Below are 6,000 nucleotides of genomic sequence, written 5' to 3'. Positions count from 1 at the left end.
AGGGTGGGGATCTGTTGGGTGGGGCTCTGTACTCACTCACCCTGTCCCCACCGTCTTCATCCACGCTCTTCCGTCCGGGCTGCTCGACTGTGATCTGTTTTATACATGGGGCGTGGATGGATTTCCTTTACAGAAAGAATTCCATAGCATAATAATCATTCACCACCACCTTAAAAATCACCCATTGAACAGACAGCAAACTGAGGCCCCAAGAGAGAAAGGGAGCTGTCCATGAAAGACCAAGCAAGGCACAACCTGCTCTTTGCTGATACTCAGCCTGGGCTGTTTCCAGGACAACACCAAGCCTTTCCTCCGCCCAGCCCAGCTGCCAACGTGGGGTCATATATTGGTTGGAGGCTCTTAGCAAAGGCAAAGGCAACCTGAGGGTGTTGGGTGAACAGGGGTCCTAGAAAGTTTCATCAGGGGCTCAGTGGCGAAGGGACTTTGTCTCTGCAAGCAACTTAGCTTTCCGGACAACACAGAAAACACTAGAATTGGCCTGAGGCATATGAAGGGACTTCCCAACAGGTATGGGAATATGAAGTTCCCATGCATCATGGGAAAATTACAACCTGTGCTCTAGAAATGAACAGACACGGCAATACTGGTTTCACTGGTCAACCCAGTTATAATATACAGGCACACACATACTTTTAAGCACTCAGTGCCTCCTGCTGCTGGAAGAGAAGAATGCATGAAGAGGCTCACAATTTCATTCTTCAGATCTGTTCAGTAAGGAAGTAGAATCACAGAACCAGGAGCTGAAGGAACACAGCAATTTTCTAAGGAGAATCACAAAATCTCTAGGGCATGCGTGTGGGGACTGGGCAGGTGACATAGAGGAGGGGCCTCAGGCAACTGAGAGGCAGGGCTGTGAAGACGTGGGGGATGCATTTGGCCTCCTAGAGTGTTCAAAGTTTTAAAAAAAATTTTGGTTTACTTATTTTTAAAAATAGTAGATTCTCTTACTACAGAGTTCAAGGGACATGTGCAAAGTAGAAGAATAAAGCTCCCTCTCACTTCCGCTGCTCAGCCAAGTTCTCCTGCAAAGAAAGTGTCCCTTGAGGAAGATGCTCTACCTGTAAAAGATATTTGTATATGGATGATAGCGTATTATCAACACCACTTTTTTCTTTGTTTTTTTCCCCATTAAACGTATATTGTTAGGGCTGTAGAGCTCTTTTCATATTCCTACATGAGACCTTCTGTTCTCTTTATTAAGATTTTATTTATTTATTTTTAGAGAGAGGGGAAGGGAGAAAGAGAGGACGATATGCAAAAGATACATCGATCAATTGCCTCTCACACACCCCCAACTGGCATATGCCCTGACTGGGAATCAAACTGGCAGCCTTTCAGTTCACAGGCTGAAGCTCAATCCACTGAGCCACACCAGCCAGGGCTGCTTTTGTTTTTTTGTTTTTTTTAAGCAGTTTATAGTATTCTGTTGGGTGAATATACCAAGATTTGCAAATCAATGAACATTTAACTCGTTTCCAATATATGCTATTAATAAGCAACTCTTGATTGATAACTTTGCATATGTCATTTTGCATTTGTATCAGTGTCTTTATAGGATAATTTCCTAAAAGTGGAATTGCCTTCTTAGAGGTTGTATCAGTTTACGTTTCTACCAGTAATACATAAGAATGTCTATTTCTCCACTCTCTTGTCAACACACTCTGAGAGAAATTTTGTTTTTAAATTAAACATCATGCTGTGGCCCAAACAAAAACAATTAATTGAAGTTGCAAACTATGTGATCCCTAATTCTAGTTCAATATCTTCATTTCATAAATGAATCCTGGGGAGTGGAGTGGTTTGCTCAGGTTTGCACAGCTGGAAACTGGAGAACCACGATCAGAACCGAGGTATACTCTACTTCATCACAGCCTTGTTTTTTTCCTGGTAAAATTGAGAGTCAGAGAGATGAATTCATTTGCAACTAATTGACAGCCAAATAAAAACTCAGGCCATCTGACTTCTGCCTCTTACCATGCTATTTCAATGCACTGGGCATTGTCATGCATTCATTACTTCACCTCTCATCCTCACCCTTTCAATGGTTAAGACCATTGTTTCTGGAGCCCCACTGACCTAGGTTGGAATCCCAGAGATAAAACTTACTCCTTGTGGCAAGTAACTAAAGCTCCCTGAAGCTCAAAGCCCTCATCTGTAAAATGGGTGTACATATCAATCAGATTTTATTAGGTAAAGTTGTGTAATAAATAATCCCAGATCTCAGTAGCATCTAAAAGCAAAGGTTTATTTTGAATTTGTATGACACTAGATGGGGCATGCTTCACATCTCTTTTTCCTTCTAGGACCCAAAAGGAGGAAGGAAGCAGCCCCATCTGGGACAGGCTATTCTCATGAAAGTGGAAACAAAGATCAAGAAAGCTAGCAGAAACGTGTAATGGCTCTTAATACTTTTGCTCAAATGTGTCAAAAGGCACTTCTGTTCACATTCCATTGGCCAGAGGAAGTCACATGATCCATCTATCAGTAAGGCAGGAAAGGACACTCTTACCGGGATGCACTGCAGTCATCTAGCAACAGATGGGGATATATAATCCTTAACAGGAAGATCTACACAATACCACCTACTATGGGATAATAATAGTACCTTCCTTGTAGCTGTTCTGGGAATTAAATGAGGCAAAACAGACCCAATGCTTAACACAGTATTCTGCACTTAATAAAGGCATAACTGTTGGATGCTATTATTATTACCTCCCCATGCTCTTGAAATTTTTGCTGCCCGGTAGCCTGGTCTAACCCTGACCTGAGAAGAAGAAAAGGAGTTGTAATTACTCCTTTTCCAGATATTTAATTTACAGACAATAAATCATTGAGTCTAACTGGCACAGGCTTTGGAGTAATGTGGACTCCTTCCTTATTAGAGCAGATGATATTTGACAAGTTACTTAAACTCTCTGATTCTTACTTCCTCAACATGAAAATGGGGATTGTTGTACACTTGTTATTAGGGCTAAATTAGCCCAATCCAGTGCACAGAGTACGTGCTGAGTTTTGGGTGAATTGCTGAATGTGGATTTTAGATTGATTGCAAACATTCAATGAACTGTAATAACATAACTACAATACTGCTGTATGGAAAGCCCTCTACCGGCCTTTTCCATCTTTGGGGTCTCAGCTCAAATGTCACTTCCACAAAGACCTTCCAGCCCACACACTATTTAAAGTGCTTCCACCGTCTTCAGTCACTTCTCACCGTTTTGTCTTTACAGATCTGGTAATGCCCTGAAATTGCCTTGTTCATCCATCAACTTATTTAATATCTGTCTCTGTCACTAGAAAGGAAGCTCCATGAAATCAGGGTGTTTTTTTTAATATGGAACACTTCACAAATTTGCTAGTTATCCTTGCGCAGAGGCCATGCTAATCTTTTCTGTACCGTTCCAATTTAAATATATGTGCTACCTAAAAGAGCACGAAATCAGGGATCTTGTTTCCTGCATTCTCATCTCCTGACCCGAGCCTCGGCAGCCTCACCTACAGACTGCAGAGAGAAAGAGAAACAGAAAAATGAACGCCGGCCAGTGCACCTAGACCGTACGCCCCCGCCTAACTCAGGCCTCAAATTGTCATCCAGGTGGGCCACAGTGGGGCCCCGCCCCCCAGCAGGCGTGGCCTCCACTGTTTTGCTAGCCGCGTGCAAGCCGCGGTCGGAAGAGGAGTCCAGTCTGGCGCATGCAGGCCCCGCCCCCTCCTTGTCTGGCAGCTGGCGAAAGAGGGCGTGGCAAGGCGCGAGGTCCCGGCTGCTGTCCGCGCTGCTGCCTGCATCGCCTCCAGGTGGCTGCTCTCGTCTCCCAGCTGCTCAGGCAGCTCAGAAGCCACTCTGTTTTGGGGTCCTCGCTGCCCTTCCACGTCTCCCGGAAGAGTAGCTGGGCCGTGGCAGGGCCGTGGCAGCTACGGGACTCCTTCACGCCGCTTGGCTCTTGCCCGGCCGGCTGCTAAGTGGGGTGGATCAGGAGGAAGTCTAGGCAGCTGTGCGGCAGATCCAGAGTCCTCAGGTGAGGCGGCGTCCAGGGCCCAGGGAGTAGGACGGGTCCTCTTGGGGCAGTAACAACCTGAAACGCGGGGATTGCGTCCCCTTAACGGAGTATTCGGGCTTTCTGCCTGGTGAGGGGCGGAGGAAAGGTGCGGAAGAGCCCCCTTGGGCCTAGGCCGACTTCGTTTCGTGCCCTCCCCTTTCCTCCCTTCCCCTCTCCCCAGTCTGATTTCACCGCCCTTCCCCTTCCAGAGGGTCAACAAGGTGGTGGGGAGAGAAGTGGGCATCTGCGCTCGCCCACCCGCGATCCACTGACCATCACTCCCTGGGGCCGACCGACTGAGCCCAGCCTCCTTTCGTCTGTGTTGACACCGCCGGCCCGGCCGCCGGTCCCACGCACTGTCACCCTCTCTCTCCACCTCCGTCTGGGCTGTTTCTTGGGGCAGTGCCCGAGGAATTACGAAGTAGGCTCCAGATGTTTGTCAACGGGGCCTGTGCTCAGGGCCCTCTTTAGTATGTTTCATTGGGTAAACATTAAACCACGGGGCTTTGTTTTAAAGCCCTATTAACTTTAAAATGTGAGTCGCCATGAAGGAATTAATAAGTGTTTTTTGCTTTATTATGAGCGATGATTTGCCCCCACGCCACCACTATTTACTTGAGAGTAATACATTGCATCTGTAGGGAGTTTTATGCTACAAAGCATTTCAGCTGCATTTTCATTTGATTTCACATAAACTCTGTGAAAAAACAGGCTGGTCGTAGTCCCATTTCTTTCCTAAGGAACAGCTTTAGAGGGTGTGTTGAAGTACTCACATATTGATAAGCTGGATGGGAAAGGCAGGGATTAAAAAATGGGTTTGGCTGACTTCGATTTTAGTATCTGAGCTGTCAGTTAAATTCTGGGATCTTCCTAAACCTTTTCCCCACTTGTAAAAAAAAAAGATACATGTATTGCTACTTGTTACATAATGAGTTTGTGAATATTGTGCGATGAATGTCTGCGCAGCACATGACATAAAAATTGTATTCATCAGTATTTATCTGTGCAATAAACATTGGAAATTTATTGCTGAGCAAAATAGAAAAGGTCTTGATCCACCTACTCCCCTTCCCCAATAGGGAAAGAGAGAAAAAACATAAGTATAAAACAAAAAAGTGGCCATGAGGGGGAAGAATAGCATGTGAACACAAAATGATAAGACCTAATTTAGATGGGAAGAAAAAGGTTTTGGGAGCAGATGACATTCAAGTGGAGATTAAGAATTAGAGTTAACAGCGGATACATTTTGCCTTTTCTCGGCAAAAAGAACAATGTGCACATTCAAGAAATGTTTATTGACTTTCTTATACAATACTCTTTTTTTAAAGATTTTATTTATTTATCTTTAGAGGGGAAGGGAAGGAGAGAGGGAGAGAAATATCAAATGTATGGTTGCCTCTTGTGTGTCCCTTGCTGGGAACTGGCCTGCAACCCAGGCATGTGCCCTGACTGGGAATCGAACCGTGATCCTTTGGGTCACAGGCCCAAGCTCTATTCACTGAGCTACACCAGCCAGGGTAACTTTCTTGTACAGTACTCTTTCTCCTGTATCACATGGATTAACTAGTCATTATTCTGATTCATTGTGTCAGGCTGTAAGTACTCAAACATATGTGTCAAATGAATGGCTATGCAGTCTTATTTTTTTATTCTGAGTTTAGCTTAATATGCACATAGAGGGTACCAACTATATAACTTACTTATATTTTTTAAAGGTTTATTTTATTCTCATTCTAGAGAGAGGGGAGGGAGAGAGACAGAGAAAGGTCAATCAGTTGCCTCCCACATGCACCCTGACTTGACTGGGGAATCGAACCTGCATCCTAGGCACGTGCCCTGACTGATTTGAACCTGCGACCTTTTGGTTATGGGATGATGCTCCAACCAACTGAGCCACACCGGCCAGTGCTAAAGGTGTACTATAGACAGTCATTGTGTTCAC

The 6,000-nt window shown here is 44.9% G+C and overlaps 1 protein-coding gene and 1 non-coding gene across 2 annotated transcripts in view; one reads left to right on the top strand and one right to left on the bottom strand.

The window, feature by feature from the left end:
* Positions 1 to 3,349: 3,349 nt before the first annotated feature.
* Positions 3,350 to 3,456, bottom strand: LOC118977037 (U6 spliceosomal RNA). Its single transcript, XR_005064434.1, has one exon. It is a non-coding gene; the product is annotated as a U6 spliceosomal RNA (small nuclear RNA).
* A 381-nt stretch (positions 3,457 to 3,837) lies between these two features.
* Positions 3,838 to 6,000, top strand: part of GOLGA5 (golgin A5) — a 40,586-nt gene continuing 38,423 nt past the window's right edge. The window contains exon 1 of the mRNA XM_037031192.1: positions 3,838 to 4,037. The gene's annotated coding sequence lies outside the window, so the exon portion shown is untranslated. The remainder of the gene's footprint in view (positions 4,038 to 6,000) is intronic.

This window comes from Sturnira hondurensis, unplaced genomic scaffold (assembly GCF_014824575.4).
Source record: "Sturnira hondurensis isolate 20B ecotype Veracruz unplaced genomic scaffold, ASM1482457v3 Scaffold0021143, whole genome shotgun sequence".
Classification (NCBI taxonomy): domain Eukaryota; kingdom Metazoa; phylum Chordata; class Mammalia; order Chiroptera; family Phyllostomidae; genus Sturnira; species Sturnira hondurensis.
Note: the sequence above shows the minus strand (reverse complement) of the source record. Positions and strands in the feature narration are given on the sequence as shown.